Source organism: Nipponia nippon, unplaced genomic scaffold (assembly GCF_047370975.1).
Source record: "Nipponia nippon isolate SJK-2023a ecotype South Korea unplaced genomic scaffold, ASM4737097v1 scaffold_5, whole genome shotgun sequence".
NCBI lineage: Eukaryota > Metazoa > Chordata > Aves > Pelecaniformes > Threskiornithidae > Nipponia > Nipponia nippon.
The window spans coordinates 65,969,109-65,993,148 of record NW_028262369.1 but is presented as its reverse complement, the minus strand read 5'-3'; the positions used below and the strand labels follow the sequence as shown (position 1 = coordinate 65,993,148).

At 47.2% G+C, this 24,040-nt stretch overlaps 1 long non-coding RNA gene across 2 annotated transcripts; it reads right to left on the bottom strand.

The window, feature by feature from the left end:
* Positions 1–6,756: 6,756 nt before the first annotated feature.
* LOC148052299 (uncharacterized) lies at positions 6,757–22,908 on the bottom strand. 2 transcript variants are annotated; one of them, XR_015698997.1, is made up of 4 exons: positions 22,787–22,908; positions 22,423–22,581; positions 8,406–8,597; positions 6,757–8,304 (listed from the first exon to the last, which is right to left on the bottom strand). It is a non-coding gene; the product is annotated as an uncharacterized LOC148052299 (long non-coding RNA). The 2 variants fall into 2 exon arrangements; XR_015698996.1 differs by having other exon boundaries at positions 22,423–22,499.
* Positions 22,909–24,040: the final 1,132 nt, after the last annotated feature.

Here is a 24,040-nt window from a genome sequence, read left to right as displayed (position 1 = left end):
AGCGGGCGGGCGGGCGGGCGGGCGGCGGGAGGAGGGAGCGGCCTGCGGCGCCCCCGCCCCCCCGGGCCCCGGCCCCGCCGCCGGCCCCCGCCCCGCACACACGCCGCCCCCTCCCGCGCGGTCACATGGGGAGATCCCGCGCGCGCTCCACTGCCCGCCCACGCGCGCCCGCCGCGTGACGCAGCGCCTGGCGGGGGCCGCCGCCGCGCGGGGGCGGCACCGGCACCCGCCAGCGCGCCCCGCCCCGCCCCGGGGCCCGGGACCCGGGACCCCCCCCCCGCCGCCGCCGCCGCCGCCGCCGCCGCCGCCCCCCCCGCCCGGACGAGGCGGGCGGCCCCGCTGGAAAACGCGGGTTCAAACTTTCCGCTCGCAGGGGCGGGAGCTGCCGCCTCCCCGGGGCCGGGGCTGGGGCCGGGGCCGGGGCCATGCGGAGGCGCGCGCCGGGCGGCGCTCCCCGACGGCCCTGCGGGCACAAGGCGGGGGCCGGGGGCGAGGGGGCGGTCAGCGGCCGGCCTGGCAGGGCAGCCCCGCGCCCCGTTAAAGCGGCGCCGGCAGAACACCCGCTCGGTAGAACAACGACCCGGCGAAGGACGGGGCGGCGCCGCAGGCGCGGGGGGTGACCCCTTCCCCCCAGCCGGCCGCCGTGCGGGCCGGGGGAGCCGCCGGGAGGGAGGCTCGCCGGCCTGAGTCACCCATCACCCAGGTTGCGGGGCACCGTCCATCACCTCTCCGGGGCAAACACCACCTTCCTCCTCCTCCTCCTCCCTGCCCCGCGCCCCCCAAACGCCCCAGCCCTGGGAAGGGGCCCAGTGGTTAATCGAGTGTGCGGTGCATGGGAATGGGGGGCCCCGCGGCCCTGCTTTGGTGTTCCCACCCGAGGGTCTAGCCCCAGCAGTAGGCTTTTCTTCTTTGTAGAAACTTGACGTACAACGCGCAGTACAACGACGGGAGGCCGCGTTCTTGCTCCTCGCAGGAGTCTCGGTGAGGGTAGGGTCAAAACTTGGTCCATTTTTTAAGGTACTGGGGTTTCATTCAGATTTCTTAAGTCTGTGCAAAATACAGATGTACAAAAATCTGTTCAAAATAGTAAGTGTCAAATCAAGTGGGGAGAAATGATACCATGTATTTATTTAACTGATGGAGAGTTGGTTAAAATATGAGTTCTTAATAATGTAAACCATATTTAGTGCAGGTGCTCGAGGACATTTGGCAGTGGTAGGTTAACGGTTGGACTTCATGATCTCAAGGGTCTTTTCCAACCTTAACGATTCTATGATAACAATAGAAAAAGGATTAAATGGGGGGAAAAAAATTAAAAAGTGAGGGGAAAAAAAGCCTCACTAAAATACGCTTGTCTCGTAGGCGACGTCTGACTCTTCTCAGAGCCGGGAATACCTATCACGCAGGGCTTCCTTTCAGGTTTCCTTGCCTTCCAGTCACTACCACGGCTATCAGAAAGCTTTGTTACAGCTTGCGGCTGTTCGGCTGAGCGGGGACCGGCCAGCTGGGGAGCTGAGCCGCGGACTGACTCTTTGGTAACCACCTCCAGATGAAACTGAAGTTCTCTTTCAGTTTTTCAAATAGAAGGCTACTGGCTTTGTCGCATCTTAATAATGAACCTATGGCAAATCACTGTCACAGAAGCTACGTAAGTAAGTCTGAAAATTAATATGCGATCTAGGAATAAAGTTTAAAAAAAGTTTTCTAAAGATGCAGGACCGCATTCTGTGTCTAGGGAAAGGCAAGCATCTTTGTTTCATATCGTTTTTATTTTGTAACACCTAAACTCCAGAAACTCGCATTCCTGCCTGGGGTATTTTCCTGTTTTTCGGTAAGTCACGACCACCCGGCTCGTCACGTTGCGTTAGGCCTGCTGACCCTGCCGCGCAGCCTCCCGCGGGGAAGGGCGCTGGAGGGCTCGCCCAGCCACACAAGGCCCCTCTGTCCCTCCCCTCGCCTCTGCCCCTGCCCACGCTCGCATGGCATGGACGGGTGGGCGGCTGGCGGGGGCGAGGGCTCCGTCCGCGTTGCGTGCCCTGACCGAGAAATGGGCCCGCTGCTCTTGAGGCTGCTGGCAAGTCCGTGACACAAATCAGCGATTGCCCAATCCTAAAATCATCCCGCAGGCGAAACTGCCGCTGATTGTACAGAAGGGATGTTGCCCAAGGAAAAATACCTGTTGCCTGCAGAAATGGGCAGCACCTGCACCCGGAGCCCCTCTGCAAAGCAGAGGCGCTGTCAGCCCCGCTTTTGCCTGAAACTGGAGTGACTCTGGTTGTCTCCGTGACTTCGGGGTGTGATCCAGTATCCCCACGGAGCAGACGAGGAGGTAGAGGCAGCTTTTCTCCCTGGCATGCTGTGGTTCCCATGAGAAAACTCAATTGCGCATTGCCCAGCAAAACCACAAAAATGTTCACAGCGCTGCCTTCTCTCCTCCCACTCAAAATGTTTTTGCATACGCCTTTAGGCACTACAATCATGGTAATTAAAGCTGTAAAATATTATTAGTATCACACTCTATAGACTTTTCATCCTAAATGCTTTATATGCCGTGCATACAGTGCAACAGAAATGCAGCCACTTGTATGGGGAAAAGGAGCAGGGCAGTGCACGTCGAGATGGGGAGTCAAATTTTCACTGGGGATGCTCGATGCGAATCCCTCCTCCTGCAAGAAGTTCCCAGGACGCCTCTGAAGTCCCCCCAGCGCGATCCTGTGCTGGGACTCGGGCAGAGATCCTGCACACCTGGAACCGCGCGTGCCTGTCCTGGAGAGACTAACATCACTGCTTCAGGAGCGTTCAAATGGATTTGCAGAGATGCTTACAGCACTTAGCTGTGCCTCTGACGGCTGCCGGCGAATGAGGTGTAACTCAACCCTGTCCCGGGCTACTGAATATACCAAGGCAGATGTAGGAGAGGGCTGAGGAGACTCTAGCCCCCTCTGTGGCGTGTCCTTAGACCAGGAGCGGTGGCGTGTCTGCTCCAGTCTGGCATCTCGCACTGGGGAAGAGGAATAGGACAAACGTGCTCTGCTGTCTCCCTTCACCAGTAGATCTGAGAAGGCCAGGCAAAAAGCCAGAGGCAGCCAGTGAGACAAATTGAGACTTCCCCAGCAAAATGCAAGGAAATGTTTTTACAGTGTTTTTTAGCACTGTCCTATCATTAAAATCCAAATACTTTCCTGCTCAGGTACTGCTTCCGCTTACATCCCACAGAGGACAAACCAGCCCCGAGTCTCATCCTTCTCCCAAATGTTCTGATGCCTGGAGGTAAAAGTCTCCTTCGAAAGATGTCTGCCCTGCACAAATGGAAAGGGAGGGATGGAAAGAGTTCTGGTAATTTTATAGCCGTTTTCATGATTTTATATTTTGATTTTCAAACGGTTGTAGCATACTGAGAGAGGGTAGGTGAAAGCAAGAAATTGTAACGCTAAGAAAGTAAATAAATTGGGTGGATCCAGTGACGGAGGTAGCAGAATTTCAGCTGAGAAGACAACCTCTATTTCAGACCTCCTTTCTTTCCTAAAACGCTTGCAAGCTACGGAATAAATGCCCAATTTTAAGACCCTTACCTAGCATGAAGACTACCTAGTCTAGTCTTCTTCATGACACAGGCCCTACAGAGTGCTGAAAAGCTTATGATGAACATTCAGCGTAACGCACAAAGAGCACACACACCCTTGCACCCAAATAAACTCACCCAACCTTCTACACATGCTTTTTCTACCACCATGCTAAGGTACCTGGGTGGATATCATTAAAACTCCGGCCAGTTCCGTGAAGTGATTTTGTTCCTCGAGATCTCTAAAGAACGAGAAATGGGCTCATTCACAGCATGTGCAGATTTCCAGGCAGACATGTTCTGCCACTCCTCAAGGACTCCCTGTAGCCATTGCTGCTCAAGCAGTCCTGCCCCAGCGGGCTCTGCGAGAGGGAGAACATGCGCTGCCATAGGAAATGTGCAAGGCTGAGCAGTGTGGGGCATGGGGAGGTAAAGCACAGGCCTCAAAAGGGGGAAGCGATAGATGTGCCGTGACCTCTACAGAGCCGGGAGCATCTCTGCAGAAGCGGCTCCTTCCTTCCCCGCTGAGCGCACAGACCTCACTAGTACAGTCTGACTCTCTGATGTTCTGTCTGATTAAACAAAAAAAAAAAAACCCCAAAAAAAGATTGGAATCACACATGGCATAGGGACACTTTCATAATATACAGAAGAAATCTGCAGATGATCAGTTCTCTATTTCCTCAGACTCCCCAGATTGCAAGATTGACGAGGAATCTGAGTAGGATACAAGTGCCACAGAATCAAAAGGAAAGAAAAAAAAAATCAGCAGCGAGCAATTATGTTCAAGGAGACAAGACGGCAAGTCAGACCCAGAGGCAACTCCAAGGCTGCCAACACAGCAGCTGGTACAGCTCCCCGAGGAGCTCCACGCAGAACGTCTCCGCGGTCGGTCCCCAGCCTCCTCGACTGCCACCGGAGAAGCGGAGAGGCGGCGGAGGAGGAGGCGGAGGAGCGGAGCGCAGGGGCGTAGGTGCCACCTCTCCCCCTCGCCCCAGTCTGCCTCCTTCTAGCAGGTCGCAGCTGCTGGCTGGGGCACAACACAGGCAGAAGTACTGCGGAAAATGCATGTTGAAACATATTTCTCGGGGAGGCTATTAATGCCTGTGAAGAAAACACTCAAGTTGTTCACTGTTAATGGAGAAGAGAAAAATGCATTGCATAAACACAAATTTTATTAGCCGTCATTAAGGATGCTGCAGGGTCTAGTGGCTGGGCCGCGTAGCCGAGGCCAGAGATGGCTGCCCTCCCTTTCTAGCTCTCCTCTGCCGATGTCGGGCAAATTATTTCACCTTGCAGCACCTCAGTTTCCCCATCTGAAAATTAGGATAATGATTTGACTGCTTCCTCAGTGAAGCAATTCTAGATCTGCTGATGAAGAGTGCTGGGTCAGAGGCAAGGATTATTATTTAGCATCATAAATATTCATACCGTTGTGCAATGGGCAGGACTTGCTGAACAGACGACAGCATTCGTTAGAAACCATGCCCCAGAAAGTTTACAGTCTCCAAAACACTATACCTATAAATCCATCCAACGCAACAAAGAACAAATATGGAGCAGGATGCGTTTTCGGCAACTACAACACCTGACTGAATGCATGGTTGGGAAAAGAGTTTGCGTGCTTGGTGCACATAAATTAGAAAGCGGCTTCAAATGAAAAGGTCAGTACCTCTCCCACACAGAAAGCTGTGCAGGATGGGGTGGAGTGGAGCTTCCAGAAAAAAAGACATTTAAACTTGACAGGAGGGTGAAAACCAGGAGAACAGGGTCAGGGCTGAGTATCAGAGGAAATTATCTCATCAACGTGGCAAGTGACATCCTTCTATTGATTTTCAAATGAACAGATTTTATGGCCAGCAGCGACTGTTTAAAATCATCCTAGTCTCACCTCTTGTACCCTGAAGATCAAAGAATTTCATCTAGTCATTTGAATTAATCCTATGTAAATAAAATCATGTGCTAATTATAATCAGTTGGAGGATACCGATTCATCACAAAGACCTGTGCAAGCGTACGGTTCATAAAACAAGACTTTGCTAACACTTCTCATTTAGTCTTTGTCAAAACAGGCACAAACCTTAGAAATTACTCCATTTTAGAGTTGTGCCTGCTTGGTATTTTAGCCGTGCCCATTTCAGTCCCTCGGGAAACACAGGTCCTGCTGCTGTCCTCCCTCAAGGCACAGGCCCGAGCGATGCATGTTTCTACAGCCGAAGGTGAAGAAGGGCTGCACGACAGGCAGTTGATCATAACAAACTAGCAACTGCTTGTCTGGCCACCGCACACACCACCACACCAGTTCTTGCAAGGGCGAAAAGGTACTGGTGCTCACTCCACTCCGGTGTCACCTAAGCACTTGGGAAGAGCTGGGCAAAACATCTGATAGCTGGGAAATGAGGTGAAACATGGAGCCCTGGACGAACCGAACATCTTCACAGGTTCAGCCTGTGTCTGACGAGGAGCTTCATCTGAAAAGCACAGGGAGGAGGAACAACTGCTGAGATGTCAAAATATACGATTTCAACATTTTCAAAATTGCAGGGCTGAACTTTTTGCTTTGAAATGGACCGTTTCTGATAAAAAGGACTCCAAAACATAAAAACAACAGCAACAACAAACAGACAAACAAACAAACAAACAGGGAAAAATTACTTTCGAGAGCTCAGTACACCAAGTATTGTGACGATGACGGAATCATCATCTTGGCTCAGACTCACCGCTTTGGTCAAATAAAAAATACAGACACGGGCACGGCAATAGTGCTTGTGGTTTGGGACACAGTTTTACTTCTGTGTCTTTCAGCCATAAAACCAAAAAGGCCATTCTTTGCCCAGTCCCGATGAAGATACAGGGGGGGAAAAAAGGCAAGAAAATACACTAACTGCAAGCATATCTAGCAGTAGGTTTGCTAGGGTGAGGCTTGTATGAGACCTCTATGAAGGGACGGGAAAGCATCACAGGACTGGCGACCCTCCCCATGAGGTTACCACCATCAGTGGCTGCCGATTGCCACCCCTCCCACACCAACCCTGGCCTTCACCCCAACCGAAGCAACCCAGTGGCTGCAACATGAGCAAACAAGGCACCAGTGGAGGCTGCAAACCCCAAAAGCTCAGGAGTGCAACAAGGGGGAACATAAAACCATCCCTCTGCACCCGTGGGTATTGCCAAGGCATTGCTCAGGACTCTTCTTTAAGGCAAAACTGGTTTATTATTTAATTCTCTGTCTGTAAAAATAGCTGGAGCCAGCAGCAGGAAGGGATAGCGGGAGCCGGCAGCTCCAGCGTGAGCGACAGCGCGCGCGGCACTGCACCTCCAGAGTGGGAGTTTGGCTTCGCAGCCAGGCACTCAGATCTCATCAGTAGCCTGAGGGGGTTTTCAGTTTGTAACTTTAATCTTTTAATCTGGCTCTCTCCTCGTGTGCGTGGGCAAGGAGCACTCGGTGGTGGGTTAATCCTCCGACGCCTCTACCTCGCTTGCTGCTCGCTGTGCAGTGGACCCACGTTTAGGACACAAGATGAAAACCAAGACCATGAGGCAGCAACGGGCCGAGGGATCATCCCAGGGAAAGGGCTTCCAGTAAATGAGCAGACAAGGCACCCCAAATTTCCTGAAGACAAGGCAAGTCAAGGACAGCAACAGAGGCCTCCATTACATGAAGGTGCTCACCAGACAATAATTAAAAAATTTTAACCTGGCAATAAAAATACATAACTGCAAATGGCAGTGTGTGCTCGCAGTCGAGACTAGGACAGTCCTGCCTACGCAGATAGCCGGCAGTGCCCTCTGAAAACAGCCCCCAAGAGCAACATCCCAAACTCCTCACAGGAGAGCCTGGTGCATGCTCGCTCTGCAGCTTGGTACAAGCTTCTCTCCACTGACATTTAAAGCCAGAGGGCAAAATCTTGACCTCGCAGAGATCAAGGAGTTATTCACCGCTTATTTTCAGACATCTGAATCCACACTAAAGTCCCTTAACGTAAGCTGGCTTTCAAATGCACTGTGCACTTGCATCTCCTGAGCTACCGGTGCCTTTATATGGACCCGAGTACCTAAGTGTTAGACACATGAATTTAAATATTCAGTGCCTCAGTTTATCCATCTCTCAATGACGGCTGAGGGTGATTCACATCACAGCATTTTAGGAAGCCAAGCGCTTGCGAAGAAGCCCGAAGCCTACAGGTGAAAGCCTGCGGGAGAGGGGAGCGATGATTATCCTCCAGGCCCTTTTTCCAAGTAAGGAGAAGGCTTCTGCGCCTTCCAGCTCCTCTTGGCAACGATCTGTGTGTAGGCAGTGGTCAGAATCAGGAAGTGCCTCCTCCAATTTACAGCTGGTGGTACCACCTGTGCCTCTCCAATTCCAGCCAAAACAACCACCTCCTCCTCAAACCCACTTGTAAGGAAGGGCAGAGGATCCAGCAATGACAACTCAGAGGGAAAAGCAAGACTCGGGTTTAAGTGCTGACATTTTCCCTAGACATGTACCACTGTTTATCAGTAGAGTATTTTCTTTCTTCATGTAAAAACAGTTGCAGTGTCTGATGAGAGAAGAAGACCCCGCCGTACCACAACAGTGAGCAACCGATAAGTGATAGGCCAGACATGGGACAACAAGAAAAGGTTAAGATGTTCAAATTCGCTGGGCCAACGAGGGACCAACGTACATGCCTGTGTGGCAGCTGGAATGGAAGAAAGTGGAGTCATTACTCATCACTTCAAGTCTGTCAAGGATTTTCTTTCTGGAAGGAAAACAGCGAGTTAGTAATTGCTGGCAAGGCAGGGAACATTTCTGTACAATTGAGATATAGCTGTGTATATGGGAGTATGTATATACACATACCTCACTGGTATTATCCTTTTGTCCCCTGCGCTGGTTATTGATTGCCAGGTCCTCCCTGGACTTTCACCTCGTCATGGCTGAAGCCATCTCCCTACTTGTGGAGCATCTCAAGAACCAGTTCTGGATTAACAGCCACTGCTTTAATCTACTCCAGACCTTGAACGGAGCTCTTTTACTTCGGGAATTGGAAACCTGAGGTGATTTTAAATTACAGACATTTGTAAGAATTACATCTCTGGTCAGCCAAAACTAATACCAGAAAGGGAAGTCTTGTTATTCCCATCGATGCAACCAACATCAGGGCTTCCCTGACTCCCATGGATGAGATAGTCTGGACAAAAAAAGAACAGAGGCCACCACCTTATGAGCTGGCATTTGTTCTGGGTGGCCTAGTTTTTCCAGATATATGTCACTCGTGTGGCATATACTGTGTTCCTGCTCTGGTCCTACTCACAAAACTTAGGTTGGCTTCTCTGGAGCATGCAGGGCCAGGAGGCACTGATTTTCAGATTTACTAAATGCCTGCCTTTCCAGTTAATCTGGAGCTGTGGGTGCCAAAACCTCAAGAGAGTCACTTACCCTCACTGCAAATATCATTTCAGCCTTTCTAATGCCCCTGGAAAAGTAATAACCTTTTGAGAAGACTTAAGGGCACTCTGAAAGCCCTTACACAGAAAAAACAGGATCAGAATGAAAGCCAACACTTTCTGGTATCAGATAAAACACTTCCTTTCATCAGCACTAGTTCTTTTCACCCACTTTCTTTAGCCTCAAAAAGTTGTTTTTGAATGACCTGTTTGCTGTAGCTTTCCTGAAGTGGCCCAACCATCTTCGAGAAGGTACCTTGCTGTTGCCTCGTCCCATAATTACTTGCATGTGAACCTAAAGCAGGCAGGTTCTCATCTTCCGTTTAGTTTTTTGTTTTTTTTTTTTTTTTAAATGGACGATGAAAGCAGAAACATTTCAGCCGTACAGCTCCATAAAGCTTTTGATCTGCAGCTTTCCCAGTCCAGTGCCATGGTGACAAGCCAGCACAGGGAAAATCCACTGCACAATAAGCGAGAAACATGCATTTTGCATTTCAGAGAGAGTGCTCTTCACGTGGCAAAACATCTGTCCAAAGGTATAAAGCGGGCACCTTGCCATCTTTTAAGGCAGTCCTGCCACAATGCCTACAAGTCACTCTCCTTAGGAAAGGGGGATTTTATTTTTTCTGCTAAACTCTATATCTGTTCATCAAACTGACCCATCTGTACCTGCTGAATCCACAGAGCATACTCCCATCTCCTAAAACTGGGGTTGTCTTGTCAATGGGATCCAGCACAACAGAGTTCTGACCCATGCTTGGGATATCCTGGTGCTACTGACACACAAACAAACCACAGCTTTTCTTCCTCTAATCCACAAAGACGGCTGGTCACCTTACGTCCTTGCGTCAAAGCAAACCCCTCTGAGACAGCTGGAAGCATGCATCGCAGCATCACGCGCTCTGTCAGCTGTGCCCAGTCTCATGGCCATCTCCACGGGACCTAGAGTAAGGCGTCCCACCATTTTCTTCTTCTAGCTGCTTCCTTGAGGCAGAGCAGCAAAATTGGTCTTCTCCTGCTATATGACCCAGGTGGTGGTGCCTCAGAAAGCACCAGTGGCAGCTGGGTGAACTGGAACAAAGACTAGCCTTGTGATCTGTCAGAAAGCAACTGGTGGCCAACGCAGACGTGCGAGATGCAGGCTTTAGCAACAAACAGACAAAAGCGAAGCCTGCAGCTTGCTTTCCTCTGTGCAAGTTTGACATCAGTGAGAAAGGTCACATACAGGTATTGAACACAACTAAAACATGTGCAGAACCTCTTCCGAGGGGTTTGCTAAGAAACAAAGCAGAAAAGACATGGTCACCTTTGAGTAATATGTGGATAGCTGCAAGGTTCACTCCAATAATCGCTGTACAGGCCTTTTTGTTTCAAAATTAGCTGCCAGCTTCTCAAAGACAGAACAATATATGATCTTCTTACGGTGCTGAGTACTAGCAGGGCTGAGAGCTTCATCTCTTACCTAACATTTCCTGTAATGAAACCCTCTTTTGAGATGCTTTGATCTTGCTAAACTTTAATCATCTGGATTAAAATTTTCCATGCCAGGTATTTACCTTGAGGTGATTTTTTTAAAATCAATACATCTTTGTATCTGTTTTCAGAAGTCTTACATCAGCATCCTCACTATACAAGACATTACACTCGCCCACTAGGCTCGCTACCTGCGGGAGCAGGGGTAAGTCAGTCTGGTGTTACTCCACAAGAAACAGAGACCTAGAGATGTTACATGATCAGACGTTTTTGACAACAGATGGAACTTTTTGTGGGAATGAGCAATTTTGCTCATTCCATAAGCCTTTTCTATATCGAGACTTACTTTTAGCATTGGCAAGGCCTAGCTCATTAAGTTAACATACACAAAAGACATTTTACAATAAATTAGTATCTCAGTTCATTACAATGTGTGGAATTTTGCAACCATCTGAAAGCAGGACACGTTTAATTATACATGGAAGGATGTTTCAGGGGTGTTACTGACATTCCACATGTACTGCTAAAGGGAATATCAGATGGCAGATCCTACACAGTGGTGGGAAATAAGGAAGAAGCTGAATGCCCAAAGGTTGCTGCTAACTGTCTCCCCTTACATTGCACAGAGAAGTGGATTAGGCTCTAGATCAACCGCTACAAGATGCTAGAAGAGGACCTTGTCAGCCATGCTTGGGGAGCACCGCTTTCTCCCCACCGTGTAACTGAGGACCAGGGTTTGGGGGTTCCCTGCTGTCCATCATATGGCTGGTGGCAATGATCTAGCTCCGAGGCATGTCACTGAAAACATTGTGCGCAGTTCTGACTGACGGTGATTTGGGTTTCTTTTCTTTTTTCCCCCCATTCTTTTTTTCTCCAGTAGTATCTGGTTAGAGAGAGGATGAAGTGACTGTGGGAAAGAAAAAAAATGTGTGAAAATAGGAACCTGAAGAAAGTAACAAGGAGAAGTCATTAGAAATCTATTTAATAGCAAGAACGTTTCACGTTTGTTGAGAAGCAGAAGTATTCCTCTCTGTGCCACAAGCAAAGTCGCTGAACATGGGCAATGTTGTTATTTTCCCTCAGCTAAAAAACAGCTTAATCATACAGATTTCAACCATGTAAGCAATGAAAAATAATTTTCCCCTCAATTTTTTCACAAAATACTGGCAAAAATAGCACATTTTCCTTGTTATTTGAATTTACTTTTATTTCTGCCAAACACAATTTCTGACCTCCAATATGTGCTCCAAAAATGTGACTGAAATAGTAAGCGAGACTTTCTCTCCGATTAAATGCTCTTATGGTTTATGGCTACGTAAGACCCCCTGCCTAGTGCTTTCCTTCAATTCCTTCTCAGTCTTTAGCAATTCCTGGCTAACAAAGTACACAACGTCTGGGAAGTCTGACCACAGCATTTCAGGGGAAAGAAACTAAAAGGAGAACGATTTCAACAATTACAGAGGGAATAAGAAATAAACACGGAAAAAGAAGTTGAAAGGCCAGTCCAGCACTTACCCACAGGTCCCAGCAGTAGTTCCAGGCAGGATTTACTCTAGTAATAAAGATGCCTAGGGGATACGGGTATCCTAACACTATAGAAGTGGCAGCACTGGTAGAACCGAGTATACGGACACGCTGTCACCTGTTACCTGCCTGCCCGGAGTGATCCGGGCACGGAGCAGGTTCTGTGGGATCACAGATGGGCAATGTTGTCAGCCGAAGACTTGGGAGCAGATGAAAGCTTGGGCCCACCATCCCCCAACGTAACCTGTCGGAGAAGTTGAGCTGGTACAGGGTGGGGAAGTTAACTGTGCTAGATAAAGGAGTGGTATTAAAATCTACGTTTGCCTAGAGCAGTAAAGAAACCAAGAGAAGGAATAGCGACTCTCCAAGGGAAACAGCTGCATGCCACTCCTTTTTGAGGGTGAGCTGCAATACGTTGCTCTTACCTGTTGAATTCATGCCCAGGGAATTATAAACTAGAAGAAAAACTAGGGGGTTTTATTTATTTATTATTACCAACCCATCATGCACCATTCTTTATCTGTGATTTAATAGCTCTTTTACCATTTGTAACTTCTGTGATTTCAACCAGAGGGAAAAATGTGATAGGATTTTGCATGACTCACGAGTCTTGTGAAATACTTAAAAATGGTTCATCTTTCAGGCTTTTTAACCAGATTGAAGCAGAGCAGAAACCTGAATTCTGTAGAATGGTGTGGACACTGAGCTTCCATAAAGTATACTTTGTGCTTTTTAATGGTGATTTTCTTCTGAACATACAAACTTTTCTGGAAAATTTGGCAAATATCTACCCGATTAAGCCCACAGAGTGTTTCTACATTCTTGAGTACATTCTTATGTACCTGCACAGAGCTTCAGGCTTTTTTCTTTTTTTTAAATCAAGGCCAAGTTTTCAATCGGCAAAGTAGATCTGCAGATCTGGGTTTACTAAGCCAATGAGAAATATTACCTGAAGCTTGCATACAGGGTTGCTCTGCTCTCAGCTGAGCCCCACTCTCAGTTTCTGGGGCCAGACTCTCAGCTGGCATGAATCTGCATAGGGCCACCAGAAATCTGATTGCCAGAGATCCCTCACCTTTATTTTTAGTAACCAATTATGATATGGATTTTCCCTTCTACTTAGCTTCGATCTACTTGTGTTCTTTCTCCCGCTCCCTTACCCCATTAGCACTTATGACAGAAAGGCAGGTAATTGCCAGGACCTCCTCGACGAGAGGCAGACTAAGCACAGCTGCGAGCTCCTCATGCCTTTCTATATGCATTTTTGCAGCACAGATATTCTATCTGTTGCGACAGCGATGCTCGGTGCATCATAGGCACCGAGCCTCTCTTCTGTTCGCTTCCTAAGACGCCAGAGCCCACTACGCCCTCTCAAGTTGTGTGTCCTCTTCTTTGATCTTTCCACCCATCTCTCTGGTCACAGTAACACGAGTTTGGAGCTTTCTAGTTTTCAAACGCCTGCATTGTTCACTGCATTGCCAACCTCAGCCAAAGGCTTGGCAGCTTCCCCGTGGACAGAGAGGCATTCTAAGAGGTGGCAAGAGAGAGCAGAGGCATGTCCCTGGAGATTGTCCTTCAGTGTGACTTTGAAAAAGAAAACCTGTGACCAACACGCAGCGTAATAGGTTACAGGCTCCAAATGGTGGCATCTGAAAATCCTGACCTTTCCCACGGTGGGGAGAATTGTTGTGCTGCTGTTCCAAGTAACTCCTCTACAAGGCTTACTAATAACAACAATTAGTAATAATAATAATGGGTTACAGAACAAATTTTGGTTTCTGACTATCATTCAGCAGGGCGTGAAACATATCACAACTGTCTCTTTTAGAAGTGCTGGGAAAACTTGTCATAGTTAAGAATGAAAGTATTAGGCAGATGTGACATTTAATATCTGAACTGCCACCAGGCAGGAAATTGCATTGTTAAATTGCATTGTTACCCAAGTTAATAAAAGAAAAAAAAAAAAGAAAAAAAGAAAGAAAATCGACAGGGAGCACTAGGGGCCAGCTTCATCCCTCGCGCAGCACTGTTTGCTGTAGCCCCCGACATCTGACAGTAGTTCCCATACCACAGCTTCCCTTCGGCGGCAGCAGTCCCACGGCTGGGAACGTGAGCAGGCTTCACACGGGGTTCCCGTACACTGCAAGTTTCTAGGCCAAACTATACGGGATGACAAACGAAACGAAAACTAAGAAACTTTCCAAACCAAACGGAAGTCATCTCTCTTTCTTTTTCCCCTAGACTCTTGTCTCTGAAATGTCTCGCTGCGTTTGCTTCAGCCTTTCAGCGCTGAAAAGGCTGCAGCACAAAAGTAGCAAGCTGCAGACGGATGGACTTAGTTCTGGCAGAGCTGGATGGAGCAGGAAGGAAGTTAATGGGGAAAAAGTTTCACTTTTCAGTACACAGAGACAAGCATTTCTCTATAATAAGACAACAGGATTTGACAGAATTTCTTGTATTTTAAGCTTTGCATGCCTTTCTTAATAAAAGACTAAGCTCCCTTTCTCCTTCCGACACGGCATATCATGCCTCAGATAAAATCCTTTTGAAGAACAACATGCACACACAGTATAATCTGACATTACTCCAGTGCTACAGGGAACATCTTGAACGTAATTGCACCACATGGAAGTTGACTTGCTATGAGAAAAACACACAAAAAAGCTTTCACAACAAATCTGTAAACACATTTATGCTCCCAATAGCCATGATAAATCCAATTAACCAGCCAGGATTTGCGCTACAAACTGTCACTAAAGGAGTTAATGCAGTTTCTGTGGCAGGGAATATACCAGCTTTAAGCAAGAAATCACAGTTCCTAGCTGCCTGAGGTTCACAATTTTGTAGTCAAGCCTCACTTGAGAGGACTGGTAGCCAAACCAAGACTCCTCAGGCCCAGCTCACTCGTATCCCGCCCACAGCGGTACTGCATTGCCTCACCCTCACTCTGCCTGGTCCTGGCATCGCCTTTCCTCTGCCCCAGCTAGCTCCTTCAAGATGCTCTCAATGCCTCTTCCAGCAGTGCTGGTAAAAGGACTGAGGACATCAGAACAAGGTTTGCCCGGCTTTGTTACAAGCATCGTTTCATTTCAGGTATGACACTGACGCTTGCAGTAACAAAAAGTACCAAAAGTCAAATACAGTCCTGCAGATGCACCTGCCATGCCCCACACAACACCAGTAAGCCCAATTTCAGGGTGCGACACTACAGAAAACCAGTTGTAAAAGCACAAATCTTAAACGTGAAATAACTCATTTTCCAAAGCATTGTTCAACTTCCCTATGGTGGTTAAAAAACGTGGTGAGCGATAATAGCCACACTTCTAAAGCCAGTTAAGCAGAAGGCCTGGTTCTAGTCTGATATTCTCCTCCCAATACACCAAAAGCATAGAGCTACCACAGAAGAGGAATTATTTCAGCCTGGAACTGAAGATTTTCTTTCCTGCAGATGCCAGTACAGAACAAAGGAAGAATGCTGCCCTTGCACTGGAAAGAGCATGGTGTATTGCAGCACCAGGGAGCAAGAAACTGTCCAGAGAACGTCCGCTTCTGAGGAGCATCAAGCGATGCACGGTGAGGTTTGCACTGGCTACCTGTTGGCCATGCTGAAAATGAATACTACTAAATCAATAACAGCACAGTATCTGTAATAGCATTGCTCTGCATCAAAATCACCAAAACAATTTAAGTCTCATCAATATTTCTCATGAGGGAGGAAATTCTGTTTATGAGCGCTCAGAACAAAAGCGGCAGCGGCTGGTGCAGATGCCTGCTGAAGGCTGGTCCCAGCTGCAGTACAACAGTGGAAATCTGGAGGGAGGGGGGGGCGCATCTCAGCACCAGGCTGCATTTCTGAGCTTCCGAACCGCACGTTGGCCATTTAGGTAAGACTTTAAAGCTTAATTATCCTTCAAATAAAGGGAGTGCAGTGAGCCCACACGCATTCCACACTTCAGCTGGAAGGGAGTGAGGAACACTCCAGCCATTGCTCCTGCGCAGTCTTCCCATTGCTATTTCCCCCCAGCTGCTATTTTCTATGCATACAACAGGTAACCCCTTCACAACCTTCCGATTTCTACTATTCTTCTTCAAAGGTTTGAAGCCTCCATTTTCAGTGGACATAGCAATGGTCTCTCTCAAGGCTGCGGTGCTATGACTCACAGCAAAAGAAACTAACACCCAGCTTGAATACACAGCTAGGAAGCAAAACCAACAACGAGAAACATTTACAGAGCAATATATGCCTACCTAACATTGGCCAATGATTTTGAGCGTTGCAAGTTTTGGTCACTTAGAGATGCTTTAAAAGTGTCTAATTCTCAAAAGCGGCTGCACCCTGTCTTTCTCCAAAATTAACATTCTTCTAAAGGCGTCCCACAGCCCCACCAGATCAGTTCAGAGAACATGGGCATCCTGGGCTGGAAGATGCTGTTGCTGACGGCAGGCAGGGTGGACAGGAAGGGCAGGAGCAAGAGCTGTGCCACTGGCAGCGGTGACCTGCCTGTGGAGTAGGATATTTCTGAGCCTCCCCCAGCCTGATGCCAGCAGGCACTGCTTTTTCCCCCGCCTCTTTGAACACAACCATGGATGTTTTTATTCCTGTCCTTTCTGCATCCAGGTACCTGGAAAAGCCAGGATCTTCTCTCCTTACGCAAGGGCTATAGAGACATAGATATGAAAAAATTAAGAAACAGACAAGCGTTAGCTGCGTGATTTTAGCCTGCTGAGTTTTTTTGGGCATCCAAGCTGCCAAAGCCACACCTGCCTGGCTCAGACATCGTTCGAATGTTTGCAGAGCTGCTGGACATATTGAGCAACAGTGATGAGGCTCAAGTGCTTTGTGAGTATTTCCAGGTATGTCTAAGTTGTTTCTGACCTCCTTAGACTGCAGTCTGTTTGGTTTACGAAGCTGGCAGGATCCCCTGGTGTGTTTGGTACTTGTAACTTCTTTGAAGCAGGGAACGGTGTTTGCCAGCTTACCAGTTCTGCGGTGCATCGCTCCGCCGAGGAAGCTTGCTCGGGGCTAGGAACTGCCGAAGGTCCAAATCAGCTGGTAAGTAACACCTGCCCATGGATGCTTTCCTTTGGAAATACAGTTCTGGGAATTCAGACTTGAGGTTTAATGACACAGAAGAAAAGGTCATGCTTCCAGACTATGGTGCTTTTGAGATTAAAAGTTTTTTTTCAGGAGTGAAAAAAAATGTCCAAGTCAAAAGCTCACTGTCCAGCTAACTTTAAACCTTTGACATAAAGACAGACAGACATAAAACATCCCTTTGCTTTAATACTCACATTATACGACTGGAAAGGCTAGAAGATTGCTATGCAGTTAAAACACCTGGCATCTCGTGGAAACAAAGCGTTTTGGCTTTCAACCTGGAGTCACTCTTCTGCCTCCATCTCTCATGCATTTTCTGCAGTAAACATATACATAACTCAGCAGGCCGAATCATGAGGCAGGACTGTCCAGGCACCAGTGCCTTAGAGGAGCGTGGTACTGATGCCACAACCCTTAGCAGATTTATAACCAGACTGAACGTGGCTCCGCACCTTGGGGAAATGGGAGTATGATACAAGGTTGGTCGTGAGTAGACAGTAGGAACCACAGGGACCAGCCCGGCATCTACCCTAACTTTCAGAAGGTGGTCTCAATCCACAAGTTGCTGTTATAAACAACACAGTACTGTGGAACAGGCTGTCTCCCTGCACAGCGTACGCGTCCTTCCCCAGTCTCAACTAGACAAGAAGAAATTACAGCTCTCGCTAACAGCTTGCCCTGCTAACGGCGTGGACAGGGATCTCCTGGTGTTTCACGCTGCAGAGACGTGCCCTAGTCAGGGGCAGCAGGATTTTCGCATGGGCTGGGCAGCAGCTTCGGCATCAGAGAAACACCATGAACTTCAGCAGAAGCAGAACAGCAGGGCACAGACAGCGAGGTGCAATGCTGTAAAGCCTCAGAACAAGTCCCATCGCAAGGGCATTTGGCAAGTAACTCTGTTACGTTTGGCACCAGATCAGAAAACTAAACCCTGCTAGTACTTCGAAGAGAATGCCTCTCTCCTCGCCTCACCACCCCATTTCTTTAAGCTATTCTTTCTTATCTTAGAATAAGAAGTGGAAACACTCACTTTGCAAGGAGGATGGAGTGGGGAAAAGTATTACTTTATGCTTGTTTTGTTTTTCGACTCTCTTGAAGCTTCTCTGGCCACTGCCAGAGACAGGAGCCCAGGCTTGTTCAACCTTTCATCTGAGTCAGTATAGCAAGTCTTTACCTTCATTTTCCAGCTGGCATGAAAGGGGAAAAAAAAGCATTTGTACTCTGCTGCAGTCACCATCACGAAAATCCTGTTGTTGTCAGCAAGAGCGAATACAAATGCCAGGAAAGGCTGAAATGACTGCAGCAGAGAATATTTGTAAAGACCTATTTGGGGCACATCTTGCATTCCTCAAGTGCCTGCAGGAGTGGCTGTGACTAGCAGGGGCAAAATGACTGTACATCCTGTCTCTCCCTACCTAGACGTTCACACGCACCAAGTATCTCTTGCTTATCAGTATTCTACAAAAGATAGCCCTTTAAGCAAATTACCTTGTTTTAGGGAAAGACACTGGAAAGCTGCATATGGGTAATGTACAATGTAAATCCATTAATCAAGCAAAGCCACTGACATATCTCTACCTAATCATTCAATAGCACTTATTTCTTAGTCTCTCCCATGTTTATATTTAGATACGAAAAATGCAGCAGTCAAAAAATTCTGAGTTGATAAGGAAAAAAAAGTCATTAGGCAGCCTGTCTGGAGATGCATAGAAACTTTATAATGAAGGAGGACTGCGTCTGAAAGCAGGAAAAGCAGAAATTTAAAAACACCAGGCATGCTGGGAAAGGAGAGGATGCATGCCAAGCTGGCATACTTTGCTGGTAACAGGAATTGCACCCCAGTGGATTTCACGTGGGTGTGGGGTGAAGGGGTACAGCAGCGCATGGGTAAGCAACGGCAGGCTGCAAAAAGAAACAGTCAGCAACCCAGACCGGACAGGCTCTGAGAGAGCAAGGAGAAATTTTAGGTAGTTTGGAAGTGCTTGGTTATGGGCGTGCTAACAGCTGCCAGCCTGAGCTGGACCAGCCAGAGCACGCACAGGATGCAGCAAGACACCCAAAAACTTCACGGGTCAAAGGGCAGCAGAGAGCCACAGGCTACCTTTGTGTTGTACTCGAGAGCTGTAAGAGGGACTGTCCTTCCCGGGCCTTCACGCTGATAGGGTGGCTTAGGCTGCCCTGTCCGTCTCACCACCTACTTGGTTAAAGCCAGCGACAATCAAACATTTCAAACGCAAGCAGGGCTGGCCCTTCCGTGGTGCCTGGGCTCTCCTCGGCACCGTGCCGGGCAATGTCTGCACCCTGCGGGGCTAAGGCAGCAGGTCCCTTGAATTCCCCTGTCCTCCGTACCTTTGTTAAGGCAGGCTACCGCCTCTCTAAGATTTCTGGGAGCATTTTCTCAAGCAACTGGCTATTAACAAATTGTTCTACTCAAGCTCAGAGCATCAACATAAAGGACTAAGTTTTGAGCCAGTTTAACCCTGTTACTGGCTTGTGGACAGGCCCAGCTCGGAAGAGGTGCCTACCGAACGTGCACCTGGCTGATCAAAAGTCCTCGATTTTCCCTGACCGGTATAATGACACACCAGCAACTGCAACGGCATTCATGCAAAAGTGTGATTACACAGTAACTGAAAGACATTATCGGAATCTTCTTAATACAAAACAGCATCCCTTGATCTAAAAGAGCTTGACAGGCTCCTCTGACAATACAGAGATTAATCATGAAGGTAGTTGAGCACATCAGGGCTAAAATTTTGTTTCAATAACCACTGGAAAGAGAATAATTCTTTTCACATTTGTTTAACACTGCTAGCAATTTATTTTTCCAAGAGTGCTTCGTCAAATCCCAGAACAATTACGGAGGCTACTGTGTAAATGTAGTAAGAAGCAACAACAGTTAATATGAAGGTAAAGCTGAAAGCACAAGACAGACACGCATGCACTTATCCATAAACAAGACATTGTTCCCATGGCCTTTTTACAAACCCGTACCACCTCCTGTGGCTTCTCATAGCAGACACAGGGGTTGACTTTACCCATTAGTTCTCTTTCCTTCCCAGGCTCTCAACATATGTTTTTTTAAATCAAACATGGAATGAGGTTTTAAAGTTCATGACAGTGGGTAAAAGTCCCCTGTTTCTCCACAGGAGGGATGCAGCAAGACAACGAGTTCTGCAAGGTAATGACCTGCCTGCCTTTCAGTGGTGAGGGCTGTTCAGCTGCCAGTGAAGTCCTGAGTATGTGTCCGAGACTATCAGTCGGGATGCCAACAGTAGTGGTAGGGCTTGGCTTTTGTGATGTGGTTATTTGCCAACTAAAGACCAGGCTAGGATCACCGATCTCTTTACCACAGACCATCCGTAATTAAAAGAAAGTAAGAGATTTTGGTAACTACTAAGCTGAGCCACATATAAACCAGTGGCCTAAGAGCCAAAAGTGCTAATTTCTGAGCCAGCACGTACAACCACATGCTATTTTCTAGCATCTCCATCCACCGGCTTAGTTTACCCTTCACGCGTCTTTTCAGAGGGAATGTCCTTCCCCGCCACACTGGCATAGCTACAGGCTCACTCACAGCAGCACCCCCATCTGCCTGTCCTACAGCCAGCAAAAGCCTCTCATAGAATGTATTTTATTCTAGGATTTTATCAGTATGCAAATAAACAACTGTAAATGTGCTTTTTCTTTTTGCTGTACTAGACGTTATTAAATAGTACCGGCTCGTTTCACACTGTTTGCTCTACTGTGGAGTCTCCTCACAATTTTGGGACCTTTCCTCATGGATAAATCCCTGTAAAGTATTAGTGCCTGCACAGCACCACAGGGCAATATCACAGCTGCTCTTAGGCTGCATCAATGCTCCTTTAGATAAGTAACAAGATCCCTTATGCTTAAAAGTGGGGGTTAAGAGGCCTTTGAAAAATGAAGTCTATAACATATTAATCAGAGCAAATTTAACATAATAAATAAGAGCTCGTGGTCAAAAAAAAAATACTGCCTCTCTATTGCACATTCAAAGCGAAGGAGGAATCCAGTCAGATGTGTATCACTGCTTCCTTGCTATATAAATAACTGCAATTGGCATGCTAAAAATAGACCAGATAAATATTTAAGGCCCACTGCTACTTAACTTACTGTTGTGCTTACTTACTTACTGCTTACTGTTGTGTAAATCAGGAATAATATCAATGAGATCAATGAATTCACACCAGAATACTTTGCTGAAGTCAGAGCAGGGGGCTGTGTTTCCGGCAATTGCAGACAAGTCCTCCTGTGAACACTTCACCATCGGCGGACTGAGCTTTCCTTCCTCCTGACCTACAGGTCCCTTTGATAGCAATGGGAAAATGAGCGTAGGGTTAAATGCCAAGAAAACTGCGTAAATCGGAAGCCAGACAAGAAGGAAAAAGCTGCTTTACTCAGAGGGGTTTATCTAAAAACATTCAGACTGCACCCATCTCGGACACACCTGACCCCCGCCAGCAACACAATGGGAAAACATGTGTTATGGCACATAGATTTGCAAAAGCATGGACAGCTAGAATAAGCATCCTGCACTTAGATTAAATAGGGAAAGGTTTAAGAAAAAACAGCATAATGAAAAAATATGGTCTTTTTGCCTAATCCACAAGATAGGACACAGGTAACCTTTAAAAAAATAATTTCTGCTGTTAATTTTTAAGCTTAGTCTGAACAAGGACTGCAAAAGATATCTACTACCTAGAGCAGTTGAAGAGAAAGAAATATTCCTAGTAGAGCAGTATCTAGCTCAATATCTATACCTGTCAAATAAAATAGCGATTACCGTAAAACTACTGTAAAAATAAGTAACTATACTTTTCTTTTGCAGATCATTTTTCTCCCCCAAAAATAACTCAGTATTTTGCCCGTGAAATACTTCAGACTAATGCACTCCTGAAAAAACAGTTGGAGATGAACAAAATAGTCTCAAATAGCTCTTCTGTCTAATTTTAACTCTAAGAAACCATTTTACATCAAATAAAAAAGACAACATAATGTACCTGATAATAAATCGTGCTATTTGGGAGGGCACTTACGGAACACGAATTATTTGTATTACTGGAATAAACATTCAACAGAATCCACCAAAACATGTGAAATTATTTAAAGGGAAATACAGTAGTTCTCCATCCTGAATAAACCAAGGCAAAAAAAACCAAACCAAAACAAAACCCAAAAACTGTGCTTAAGCACGTATAGGTATTGTGTTATTCTGATTACATGAGAAAACTAAAGACACAAAGGCTGCCTGTTTTGCTATTTTTTTCTTGCTTTTCCAGGAAACCAAATATTAAGTACCTGGCTTACAAACCTCCTCCAGCAGTTGATCCCACTTCCTTTGACGTTCACCTCCTACGAATGACACAATCCAACGCCCACGTGCCAACTCTAAGAAAGCAAGAATGCCGTGGCTTCAACAAATGCCCATCCACTTGGGGCTGGCCAAAGAAAGATAAAACACCCTGTAACCCTGCAAACAAATTATACCCGTTACTGACGTAAGGAGGGGGAAGGGAGAGCAAAGGGGAAAGAAAAAATTAAATAAATCAGAGGAAGCATCCTTAGTCATCCAGAGCACGTATTGAGATTTTAATGGCACACCCAGAAATGAAAAAGCCTCTACTAGCCCTAGTTAGAAAGTAAACAGTAGGCTGCAACTGGGTAACAAACATCACCTTGCAAAGCGGGAACTGGGACCCCGAGTGCCTTGTCCCCAGCTTGGGCTTGGAGAGGCTGCAGGGGAGAGGGGCTGTCTCCAACAGCACTAGGGCCCAAGGCAGGCGAGGCTTTGAGGAGCAGAGAGGACCTCCCCATCAGCACCTTACACAGCTGTAGTCTATCTTTATGGCTGCTCAGGCCAAATAAATCATCCAGCGAGGAGCTGGGGTCTTTGTGGAAGACAAAGGGCTCAGCAGCAGAAAGAGGATTTGGTATTACATCTAACATTGCAGTCAGCTTTTAAGCAGCTAGATGAGGGCACTGCAGGTGATATTAAGGAGCGTTTCAGGGGCCAGAGCATATTGCATGGCGTAACCCAGAGGTCCAAAAGCCTGAGAGGAAAGCACACGCTGGGGACGTGGCGCTGCACTGCTCACCTGCTGCCTTCCCAGTTACTGAACTGGCAATTTGTTGAAAGCATGCAGCTTGAGAGCCCTGCATGCTGCATCCCGGGAATGTGACCCATTCCCAGTACCGCCAGCATTGCTGCCTGCCACAGCCAGGTCTTCCCCTGAGCTCTCCCAGCCGAAAGCTGGTCTCGCTCAACTCTCCCCAGTGTATGAGGCCTGGGAAGGGCAGAGCTTCTACCAGTTGAGCTGCACCCATAAACGACCTCCCCCTTTCGAATTACATTTGCGAACAGTTAAAAATACCGCCTTTAAGCTCAGGACCCAAGCTTTGGCCTAAGCAACACCACCATTTAGGAAGTCAACAAACAAATGGGAAGCAAGGAAAACGCTGCATAATTACTCAGAGCCACCCTGGAAGGAGGGCTGTAGTGAAAGCACTGAGTCTCTTTTATTAAGGATTTCTTGCTGCAGTAGAACACTGCCTAATAGCTGATGTATCCTGCTTGAGCGACTACGTTCTCCTTGGAAATCAAGCAAAGGTTTCTAATCGTTTTTGACAGAGTGCAGTCCCCTAAAGCTACATTTTCTCTCTGATTCATGCTGACTGACTGTAACCCTACGACAGTTATTGAAAGTTAATTAGCGGTGAAGTGCAATAGAGCTCTTGGAATGAAAATATAAGCGAGAACTGAACGTGGAGTGCCTCCTTTCCCAGAAAAAAGACTGTCAAGAAGGTTAACATAACAAAAAAAAATATTGCAAATTGAAAATGTGAAAGGGATTCCTCTAATAACTTGGCCATGATTGTCCCTTGCTGTTTAGACACGCAACCGAGAGGTAACATATTTCTGCGGGTTTATT